The sequence below is a fragment of the Maylandia zebra genome, linkage group LG3 (genome assembly GCF_041146795.1).
Source record: "Maylandia zebra isolate NMK-2024a linkage group LG3, Mzebra_GT3a, whole genome shotgun sequence".
In the NCBI taxonomy this organism is placed as follows: Eukaryota; Metazoa; Chordata; class Actinopteri; order Cichliformes; family Cichlidae; genus Maylandia; species Maylandia zebra.
Genome location: NC_135169.1, coordinates 58,539,269 through 58,551,780, shown reverse-complemented (window position 1 = coordinate 58,551,780; position 12,512 = coordinate 58,539,269). Strand labels below are relative to the sequence as shown.

Genomic DNA, 12,512 nt, shown 5'->3' with positions numbered 1-12,512 from the left:
TCTATTCTCTCCATCTGTCAGCTGCTGCTGGCTCTTCCTCCTCCTCTTCCTCACACACTGCTGAGTTTGTCCTGGTGGATCATCAGGGCTGCAAAGCCTCACAGATGATGTGCAGCAGTGGCTCCCTCAGTCTGTCCTCACTCTGGACACTTGCAGTCGTCACACATGGAAATCAAATGTGTGATAAGCTGCAGGATTCAAACACAAGTGTAACTTATAAACACATGTTCATACTTTTATTCCACAATCAGAGAGAAAGAAACAGAGAGAGAGTGCAGGACCATAGCTGGACTCGCCATCGGGCATACCGGGCATTTGCCCGGTGGGCCGCTGGCGATTTTTTGCTTTTATGGGCCGATCGATTTTTTTTTTTTTTTGGAAGGGTATAAATAATGAAAGGTGTTGGATTGGCCAATTGGTCATGATCGACTCTGGGCTGGACCAATTACAGCCGAGGAGGTCGGATGCACCCTCCCCCTTGTTTAGCAATCTTATAGATGAACTAAAGAAAATGGAGAACAAAAAAAGGAAAGAAGGTGCAGAAAAAATTAGGGCCAAAAAGAAACAAGCCCTTCAGGCAGATGCTGCCAAATGTGTAAAAATAACTGAATTGTTTGGCGGTAGCTGTGGCATAGCTTCCACAGATTTAGCAACATCAGCAAGTGGTGGAGGCCAGCAGGTGGATAAGGGAAAGGGGAGGCAAGAGGAGGAGAGACCCGAGGCGGCCGCCGGTCATAGTGGCAGAGGAACTGAACTTCAGGTAAGAAGTTATGACCTGCTGTCTATCTGTGTCAGATATAAACCAAGTTTAGTTGTAGTTTGTTTTCGTTGTGCTGACTTTTTACAGTCGCTTAGAATAACTGGTACTAGCTAGCATGACGGAGTTTATATACTGCTGGGCGGGTGCTATGAAGTTACTGATAGTAAATTTTATTTTATGCTTAAGGTTAGTTTCTCAAACTCCTCAAAATCTTAACAAATTGTGCCAATCCTTACATGTTGCACCAGGCTGATTTATCATCAAAAGTGGAGAAGTCTGTGACAGAGGAGACAGAAGAGCAGCAGAGAGAGATGGAGCAAGAGAGAGAAATAAAAGAGCAGGAGATGGAGATGGAGAGATGACTTTATGTCATCCATGAGGGATGCATTTGACATATGTTTCACATATTATAGCCCAACAAGTTACTTATAGCAATTTAAATACGAGCAATCACTTTTTGGCAGACAATCACTTTTTGGCGCAACACCGGCTATTTTTTGTGTTTCTTTTTATCGCTCTGTAGCTGAGTTCAATTGAAAGCCTGCATGCGCTAGTACCTCTTGCCACAAGTTCCCAGAATCCTTTGCGGTTTTACCCCTGAATGACGTCACATTTTTGGTGGGCCGGTCTCTAGTCAAAATGCCCAGGCCGATTTTTTGTCCCAGTTCAGCCCTGTGCAGGACAGACAGACAGGTGACAGTCTCAGGTGTACACACTGCTACACAACAGCACCAGAGAAGGAGGATTTAGTGTTTGTGTTATTACGAGTGCAAACAAGAAGAGTTCCCAGATGGTGCAGTGGACACATGTGTGACTGCTGTGATTAAAGCATCTTTCTTTCAGCTTAACGAGTGAACCGTCAGCTCGTTCAAACACACGTTAAAGTCCGTTTGGCTCGACACCACCGAACAGAGGCAGCAATATAACATAGCTAACATTAACAGTGCAGTGAATCCTGCTTGTGCCGTGATATTCAGGACTGCAAACCGAGCAGCATCGCTGACTTTCAGCTTGTTGTGTTTGTGGATATATGACTGACTTTAATTATCCACAAAATCATCACATTCTCTGTAGGATTAAGGTCGACTATTGAACAGCGTATATTTTAAAGTAAAGGCTTTAAAACCAAGTAAACGCTGAAAGTACAAACATCACTAATGTCACATAACTTTGCCAACATGTGGCCAACAGGAATGTTTTAATGTTTTTCATTATTAAACATCTGCACATAAATAAGTGACATAATATTCAGTACTTACTTCTGAAAGTTTACTCTTCAGCCGCCCCTCTTCCGCCGTTTTCTTTCGGCAACATTATCCACACCCACCGCCGTGCCGTTCTCTCAGAACTGAAGAAACTTCTTGGATAAAACGTCTTCAAGAAATTTAAAGCAGTTCAGACGCTTTTCTTTCCCAGCTCCTCAGACTGTCCACCCTGTTAGCTTGGTTAAGCAGCCATGAAGAGTAGAAGGCCAAGTATGAGTTTCAAACAATAAACACATTTATTTTTAAACCCTGCAAATAAACAACATTAACATCAAAAGTTTTACATTTCCTAAATGTATCCCACAATCTGAATATAACACCCACTTCCCCACGTTTGATCCGCTGTGTTAAATATGATTAAGAACAGAATTCAATCATTTGCAAATCCTATAAACCAGTATTTTAAACAAAGTGAGAAAATGAAACATTTAAAGAAAAATATTAGCCCATTTTGAATTTGATGGCAGCATCCTCTCTCCATAAACTAAAGGCTTTACGATGTTTAGTGCTGGACCATGTTGGTTAATGTGTAAACTCAACAGTTTCCATTTTGATTAACCTGACCAACATCTAACATAGAACACCTTTGAAGTGGACCTCGCACCCTGTGGATAACTTCAAACACGTCGAGGTCTTCAGAGGCTGAACTTTGACCCAGCATCACAAGGAGCGCCATAAACACTTGTTACGGTTATTAGAAGGAACCCAGCCTTTAGACATCCCCACAATGACATCGTGACCAAGGGTCTGTTGCATGATTTTTAACATGGCTACAATGTGTCGTCTGCTGAGTCATCGTTTAATACAACAACGTACTGAAAGAGAGCATTCAGCATCTGACTGAGCTGGACTAACCTTCCCTTTCAAAAGTGAAAACTGCAACATAAAACTGGAATACAACCAACTTCTAATGAAATGTAACATTTTATAACATGAACACAGATTCCAGGTGAGCTGTGTCTTCCAGGACTGGATTTACCAGAACAGGTATGAGGACGGTGCCTGACGGGCATGTACGAGCTGGAGTGGATCCCAGCTAACACAGGGTGAGGAGACAGACGACCGTTCACGCTCACACTTATTCACCAGTTAACCTAACCCCACTACCTGAATGTCTGTGAACTGTGGGAGGAAGCCAGAGTCCCCTGAGAGGACCCACACAAACACGGGGAGAACATCCAACCTCCACAGAGACTCTCTCTGCACTAAAAGCACAAAATAAAAATCACACCGTCATGTAATTCAAGAAACTGGTCTTAAAAACAGTTAATCTAATATGTCCACATGGAGCCCGTGTTAAGGTCCGTACTGGGCTTCAGAACATCAAGTGAACAACGTCAGATGGGACCTGGGTGCGTTGTCTCCTGATAGAAAGTGCTGAGGATCAGAAGGACTCAGGGACAAAACAATATCTGTCCAGCAGAGGGCGGCATTATTCCAAACGGCTCCATCCTAGAAACATGATGTGGAACAGCTGACCTGTAGATCTGCTCAAGAACAATCGTCACAGTCTGATCACAGTCAGTCCCACGTCTGCCATGTTCTCAGCTTCCTTTAGTACAGGTAGCTTTAATGATCATTTCAAGTGTGGTTGTTTCATGGAAACAGAGAGCAGACTGCAACATCTGTGGCAGCCGCCTCTAACACTCTGATGGACGTGTGGACAGCAATGCTGCCTGGAACAGTACCGATGTTTCAGGGCTGATGACGTTTTTGGGTGGGACATCTACATCCTGACATATCAAAGTTACTTTACTTTTACGTAAATTTGCTTTACAGAAAAATAATAGCATTTGTCATCCCTTCACAAACACACACATCGATTTAAACCTGACAGACACATATTTGGAAATTAGACGCGATGAATCAAATCAGAAAAACAGTTATTAGTTATTAAGTTTAGTGACGGCAGCAGGGACAAAGCTGCTTTTATAAGACTTTGTCCTGCATCATTCTCATGATAAAACAGACTCAATGGCCCCAAGATATTTATATGACTGCACTTGCTCAGGTTTGTCCGGATTTCAAACTGTTCTAAAAGTCTTTTGATTCAAATCTGGGGCTGTGTTATTGAAAGCAGCAGAGAAATCGATGAACTGAAGTCCTTTACTCTCTACATGTTTGACAATCAGGTGAAGTAGAATCAAAAGCACGTCCTCCACTCCTCTATTGGGCTCATGTGCAATCTGCATTGAATCAAGCTGAAGTTCAGTGTCTTCCATAATCACATTTCTGATGATTTGTTCAAAGACTGAGGTGAGGGCAGCAGGCCTGAAGTCGTTTAGAACTTTTGGACGACTAGATTTAGGACCAGGAACCACAACAGCTTCTTTCCCAAGAGAGGGCATGAACGATTTATTCAGAATAACCTAAAATATAGGACTGAGTTCTTGAGCACAAGTGTAGGAGCCATATGAGTTGTTCCTTTTTGTTTTGGATTAAGAGGGTTGGTTTAAATGCATACCTTGTATTGGTGCACGGGTGTGGGGCGTGACTCGTGGGCGTGTTAGGTGATAAATGTGGTTGCACTCACCTGATGAGCAGAAAGGTCGGGTGAGCATGAGGGGAACCTGTTGACCCCAGCTTGAGTCATTGTGATGCATTTTTGGCTGTAACTTGATGTATGTTTTATGCACTAATTGATGCCATAGGCCGATGTTGTAGTTTGGTGTAGTAATTGGTGTAATTCTTTGTGAGTTGCAGTCATTGTGTTTGTGCAGTCTGTGCATTTGTTTAATAGTTCGATGTGCTGATTTGTATAGTGGACAGTAACATGTGGAATTAAAGGAGCAAATAGTGCAGAAGTGCATCTCATGTGTTTGTTGTTGTCGTCATCAGCGTCCTCATGTTTAGCCTGCTGCGGCCATTTGCTGGAGGAGCCACAACAACTTGTCAACAGAAGAGTTTGTAGGTTTTATTAGATTATTTATATATAGTTTTATTGGTGAGAGTTTTATGGTTCGCTGTTGCCTTTTAGAGTAAGCCTGCGGCTTCACACAGCTGGTTTCAATCAGGAGTCTTATTCCCCTGTTAGGTTTCAGCAGTTTCACCTGCATTAGGCGTTGTACTGATTTGCTTTCTATTGTGCATCAGGCGGCTGAAGCCATTGGCTTGGGAGTACCGCCGCAGTTTGTGTTTAAGACAGTTTGTCTTCCTCACAGCTGACGGTATGGAGGTACATAAATACCCATCGCCAGTATGTACGGAAGACTAGGCTGGGTTAGCTAGGTTTAACAGGCAGATTAGTGGGGATGTTACTCCTGTTAATTGTGTGTGTCCAAGGTTTATTGAAAGGAACGTCATTAATTTGATGTGTTGGAATGAAGCTCTGTGGCATAGGTGCAGTTCAGCATTTGGATTTTGTAATGTTTGAGTTATGAGTTATGTGAGTTATGCAAACAACAAAGTTTTTTGCAGCTGTTCACCTAAAAATGCAGCCAAGGCGTTTTTAAAATAAACATTTCAAACTATTTACAGAACAATCAGCTGTTCGGCATCAAATCTGATGCCACACAAATTATTTGTGCCACTGCAAAAAGTAATTTCTGTCCACTATGAGATAAAGGAGAACAACAGCCTGATACCTGCAGGCCTGACAACAGCAGATGTATCACTCCACATCAGCCACGCCGCTTTGCTAGCTAAAACACATAAGGACGCTGTCATAGCCTGTCAACCATGTTGATTAGCTGCGTATATACACGAATGTGAATCGCATCATTGGCTGGACTATGGGAGAAGGTGGCATCATTCTAATCGCATACAGGAGCAGCCGGACACTTACTGACTATTAACTACTCGATTTAAATCAAGACGCAACCTCTCGCGCTCTCTCTCTCACTCACTCACTCACTCACTCACTCACTCACTCACACACACACACACACACACACACACACACACACACACACACACACACTTTCTAACAGCCATCTTCAAGATAAAACAAATCAAGCTCCAATAACTAGTGAAAAATGTAAAAACTCTCCAAGACATCTGGATTAACGTTAAATCCTAATAACTGTGAACTCTTTGCCATAAATGATAAACTGTAAGATTCCTGTTAAATCAGAAATAAGATATTTGGAAATTCATCTCACAAAGGACCAAAAAGTAAATCGGTCGTTGAACGTGGAGAAGAAACTAAAAGAATTCAAGACCAAACTGAACTCTGGGCTTTTGTCACGGTTCTGGGTCATTTTGACCCAGCATTTTCAGTTCTTATATTACTTTGTATTATGGTTTGTATCCCGATGCTTTTGTTTATTGGTATTCCATGTTTCTGTTATTCTTAGTGAGGGATTAGTTCTTAGGTTGTGTCTCGTGTTTAGTATAGGTTCAGTGTCAAGTCTGCGTCTGTTTCTTGTTTCCTGTTTTATTGTGAAGGGTTGTCTCATGTCAGTGGCTGTATCCCAATTCAGGGTCTGCAGCCTTAAAGTACGCATTTCAAGGCCGATTACGTCACAGCGGCGCGCCGAAGGCTGTCCCAATTCAAAGGCTGCTCCAAATGCGGCCGTGAAATGCGTCCTTCATTTCCCTGAATTTTAAGGCTGTGGCAGTGTAGACTTCGTGGCCCAACATATCCCAGAATGCATAGCGCGGCGGTGGGTGTGGATAATTTAGCCGAAAAATGGCATTAAAACGGATCTCCAATGTGCACTGGACGACAGGAGGGGGAAATCCTTGTGAAAGTGGCCAAAAGGCACGAAAAAGGTTACGGCAAAAACAACTAATCATCCGTGTGGATACTAACTCACTCGCCTGGCTAGTGCGCTGCAGAGAGGACGTGAGTAACATCAGTTCTTTTAAGTGAAGGATACTTTTGAAAATACTGAGAAAATGTCAGGAGGCGTTGGACAAATGGACATTTTTGATAATGGCAAAGAGGATTGAACAACATATGTGGTGAGAGATGAACAATATTGTCTGGCTAACAAAATAGAGGATGAGAGGAAAGTTGCTGTGTTCCTGAGTGTCATGGGAGGAAAAACATACAACTTGTTGCGCAGCATCAAACAAAAACTAAATGTGCAAAAGAGACCGAAAGCTGCATGAAGTAACTGAGAAAGACTCAAATGATTCTCAGGAGGATTTGGCATGCCTGGAGCTGTACACAATGCAAGAGAAAGACAATGATGCAATATGGCTCACACCAAAAATACAAGAGGTTGAGTTACAAATGGAACTGGACACTGGGTCTGCCCTCTCACTGATCTTATATGAAGATTACAGAGACAAATTCCCCAATCTGAAACTGAAACACACCTCGGTGAAACTGAAAACATACACAGGTGAAAGAATAACTCCTCTGGGAAAAGTGAAAGTGGAATATGAGAAAAAGAAACGCAACCTGGAACTTTATGTCAATGAGACTGGAATGAGGCCCGAGTGCACATTCTGTGGATGAAAGACTGAAACAGAAACTTAATAACCGTGCCCAGGTGATCAAAGATGGAATCAGCACCCTGAAAAATATTAAAGCACAGATCATACTGGAGGACAATGCAAAACCAAGATTTCACAAGGCACGTCCTGTACCTTATGCTTTATGCCCCAAAGTCGAAGCAGAGCTCCAACGCTTGGAAGAGCAAGGAATACTCACCAAGGTGGAATGGTCAGATTGGGCTACACCAATAGTGTCAGTAAGCAAGAAAGCAAGTGACAGAGTGCAGATCTGTGGTGATTTTAAGGTTTCAGTGAACCCAGTTCTCCGCATAGATCAGTACCCACTTCCGCAGATAGAAGACATATTCACAGCAGTCGCAGGTGGCAAACACTTTTCAAAAACTGACCTTGCCCAGGCTTATCTCCAGTTGGAAGTAGAAGAGACATCCAGGAAATATGTGGTGATAAACACTCACAAAGGCCTATATCAGTACAACAGGCTGGTATTTGGTATCGCCAGTGTCCCAGCAGTATGGCAACGTGCCATGGATCAGGTCCTACAAGGCATTCCAGGAACAGTGTTTTCTGGATGACATAATAGTCACTGGTGTTGATGAGGAGACTCATCTGGCTAACCTAACAGCAGTCCTGGCCAGGCTAGAAAAATATGGATTGAGAGCAAACAAAAACAAATGTGAGTTCTTCAAGGATGCCATTGAGTATTGTGGACACAAGATCGACAGACATGGGCTCCACAAAACCGAGGACAAAGTTGAAGCAGTCCTGAAGGCACCAGACACTAAAAATGTGAGTCAGCTACGTTCATTCTTGGGCTTAATTAATTATTACCACAAGTTTCTACCAAACCTTTCAACAGTCCTGCACCCGCTGAACTCTCTGCTGCAACAAAATGTCAAATGGAAATGGACAAAAAACTATGAAGAGGCATTTCATTTAGTTAAGTTAAGCAGCTCATTACATCAGAGGAGGTTCTGACACACTTTGACCCCAAGCTACCACTTCGCCTCGCCTGTGATGCCTCACCATATGGCATTGGTGCCGTGCTATCTCACAAAATGCCTGATAGATCCGAACGACTACTTGCCTTTGCCTCAAGGTCCCTAAATGCAGCCGAGCGCAACTATACGCAGATAGACAGAGAAACACTCAGTCTAGTGTGGGGAGTGAAGAAGTTTAATCAGTATTTATATGGACGACACTTCACCCTGATCACAGACCACCGACCGCTGGTGTCCATCTTTAACCCTCAGAAAGGTATTCCAACCATGGCTTGCGTACGCTTGCTTGGGCTTTGTTCCTGGGTGCACACACCTACACCATTGAGTTCAAAGGGACAAAGCTACATGGAAATGCAGATGGACTTTCACGTCTTCCACACATGCAACCCACCGAAGAAATGACTGCTCCAGCTACTGTGTTTCATGTTACACAAATGGAACCCCTACCTGTCACAAGTGCTCAGGTGAAAAGAGAAACGAGCCAAAACACAATCTTGTCAAACGATCTTACTGTGAATGGTTGGCCGTCCTGTAGTGACACTCAGTTCTCTGCGTACTCCACCCACAAAGACCAACTATCCGTTTGCCAAGGATGTGTCATGTGGGGAACTCGTGTCATCCTGCCACCCAAACTACGTACAAAGGTACTGGACTCACTGCACGATGGACATTTGGGTGTTAAGATGAAAGGTCTTGCTAGAAGCTATGTTTGGTGGCCAGGCACTGATTGTGAAATGGAGAATATGGCTAAATCCTGCATTGTTTGCCAGCAGACGCTGCGCCAGCCTCAAACAGCACCTGTACACGCGTGGGAGTGGCCATCCGCTCCATGGCAACGCATTCATATAGACTATGCTGGCCCATTTATGGACTAAATGTTCCTGGTTGTGGTTGATGCCCACTCAAAGTGGCCAGAAATCTTCCCCGTAAAGCAAGCAACAGCTGCCAGCACGATCAATAGTCTTTGGTCACCGTTTGCACGCACAGGTCTGCCACAACAGCTCGTAAGTGACAATGGTCATCAGTTTACTGGAGAGGAGTTCCAGTGTTTCCTTGGGAGTAACGGCATACGACATATCACTTCAGCTCACCATCATCCTGCAACAAAGCTGAACCAGCCAGTCGCACAGAGGGGAAACCGCTACAACAGAAAATTGACAATTTTTTTACTGTCTTACCACTCATGCAACAACTGGACACACACCTGCAATGCTCTTCATGGGATGAGATCTGAGATCACATCTAGATTTGCTGAAACCAGACATTCGCAAGGATGTCCAAGATAAACAGTCTTCCATGGTGGAAGCAACAAGAAACAAAACCAGGTTCTTCAATGTTGGACAAAAAGTTCTCGCCAGAGACTACAGAGACCCAAGTCAGAAATGGCATTCTGGCACGATTCGTTCACGGACCGGACCGCTGATATACACCATAAATGTTGGAGCCAACTTAGTCTGGCGTAGACATGTTGATCAGATTCTAGATGCAGAATGTCACGTGGTTCCAGAGCAACCTGAGAGGACACATCTACACCTCAAGATTCAGAAGAGTTTGCCCTCGCTTCACCACCTGAGGTTCAGGGTTTACGTGAAACCACCAATGTTCAAACACCTGAACTTTCCACACAGAGCACTATGGACTCTGACCAAACAGGCAGACATTACCCTGAGAGAAATCCCAGAGCACCTCAGAGACTGAACTTATAGGTTTCCAGTTCATTTTGTAAGGAAAGCAGTTAAAATGTTTAAGAGGAAACAACCTACCTCTATGTTGTAAATCACTGAGTAGGTGTCATATTTCAGTTTAAGTACAATCTTATGCTTATGCATAAGCTTATGCTAGACGAGTCCAGAAGTACAGAAACCTTGTGTACAGCGTTGGAGATGAAGTTCTTCTCTTGAACATGAAACGTGGAAGGAAGGGAGGAAGACTTGATCCAGATTTTTCAGGACCCTACACCATTCAAGACATCGCTGGCAAATGTGTGAGATTAAAAAAACACGGAAGGAGCAACTTTAAGAAATCACTACAGCATTGACCATATCAAGCCATACAGAAGAAGCCACCATGTAAATATCAGTGACAATTAAAAATACCCAACTCGCAGTCAAACGGTGAACAGCAGCACAGACCTGAAGATGCCTCCCTGCCATCCTACTGCTAACCCTCAGTGCCAGCAAAGTCCAGAGGATTCATTCTGCACCCAAAACGGCTGACACAAGGAGTTTAATTGTGTTCCAGGACCAGAAACGCGTGAACAAGAACTTCCCTCCCGGAAACAAAGCTTAGAAGATGAAGGTGACATAGTGAACAACTCTTTTTGACCAGTTGGTCATTTGTTGCCAGTTTGGCGTTGCAACTTAATTGACTGTTGCATGACTTTGTTTGCATTTTGCAGTCTTCAACTCATATTGGATGTAAAGAAACATGCACTGAGCTTGTGGAAGTCTGGAAATGGATCTGCCTGTCAGTAATTTTCTATTTTGCCCACCCGCTGTACCTTTCCTATTTCTCTGCGTGTAAATGCATGCCTATTGTATTGACTTTTTTCCTGTTGTGGCCCGTTGGCCTTTACCAAGCTTATCCACTACAAATCTCATGCATGCCTGAGCTAACTTATCATATTTTTCTTTTAGTAAAGAGGCTATGGCGTGCAAAGGATACTGGGCGCTTGGAGGCAGCTGTTGGACCATACAAGTTATTGGATTCCTCTTTTCGAACACTGCAGGGGTCACGGTGGTTTCTGATGAGGTAAGAGAACTTATCATTATTGAGTCTGATTTCGAGGTTCTGCTCCTTCTGAAGCATTTGCAGTGCAGAGACCATTAATAGTTTAAAATGTGCGGGTAGGTGGGGGGGGGGGGGGGGGGGGGTTATATTGCAAAACTCTGATAAGGTTTCACCCATTCACTTCAACAGGAAAAAATGTTATCAACCACAACACAGATGTTGTGACATCTGTGACATCATAATACCCAGTTTCAGTATATGCAGAAAGAACCTTTATCAGCAATTCTATTCTTTTAGATGTTTTTGTGTACAGCACTCAAGCAGTTACTTCAAAAATTGTTGCTGTTGTTGTATAAACTCAGATTTTTCAAAACAGGTCATTGATGCATATCTGCACCGTGTTATTGACAGACGAAAGGTAAGTAAGAAATGTCATTTACCTACTAATTTTGAAATAAAAAAAAAAAACCCTATTTACTGTTCTATAACATTTTTCTATACTTGTGCAGAATGCTGCACACCTGCTCTGTTCAGTAGTTGCAAGCTCGTTGTTTTCTGGGCAGTTCAGATGCCTCAACTGGTATGTTGAAAGCTCAGAAGTGGTCCAAACAGTTGACTCCTTTCTGTTGCTGAGGAAAGAGTTCGGTTCCTTTAAAGAAGACTATATTTGAAAACACCCTGAGACGCATGGTACCTAAGTAAATCCAAATTACTCTGCACTTCCAATCCCACAGATGAAGTTCCCAGTTGAAGACGTGGCTGTGCCCTGTGAACTTTGGTACACACTGGATTCTTGTGGTATGTGTTCATTTTGTTATTAATTTGCATAATTTGTTGTGAAGCAGTTTCTTGCACAAAGTGTTATTTTTAAATAAGTTTTCAGTGGCACAAACAATTGTAATTTTTAATTTAACTTTTTCTTTAGATTGTCAACATTTCTGCACAGAAAATACTGCTCATAGACCCCATGGGAATGAAGGTGTTTATGACAGGAAAATTCTGCGCAACTGGAGGTATGTATGATACTGAGGTGTTATTCTTAGATTAAAAAGAAAAAAAAAATCTTGTTTCATTACAAACACTTTTGTTCAACTAGGAATTTTCTGAGGATGAGAGGGCATGAAGACACCATGGAGTGGCAGTTACAGACTATGCAACACAACAAGCGACAGGATTCCAGCAGTTGTGGAGTTTTACTGTTAAAGGTAACCCGTATTCAAATGATTCAGTTTCTTGTTAGCTAGAATTAAGACTTTAAGTGAATTTAAGTGAAGTGAAAGTTATTTCGGTCAACAACAACAAAGATGATCATTTTACATAGTACTTAATCATACAGTAACTGAAAAAGGAATA

The 12,512-nt window shown here is 42.8% G+C and overlaps 1 protein-coding gene across 1 annotated transcript in view; it reads right to left on the bottom strand.

The window, feature by feature from the left end:
• LOC101486510 (protein NLRC3-like) overlaps positions 1 to 12,512 on the bottom strand; it is a 118,589-nt gene that overhangs the window by 80,020 nt on the left and 26,057 nt on the right. The window lies entirely within an intron of this gene.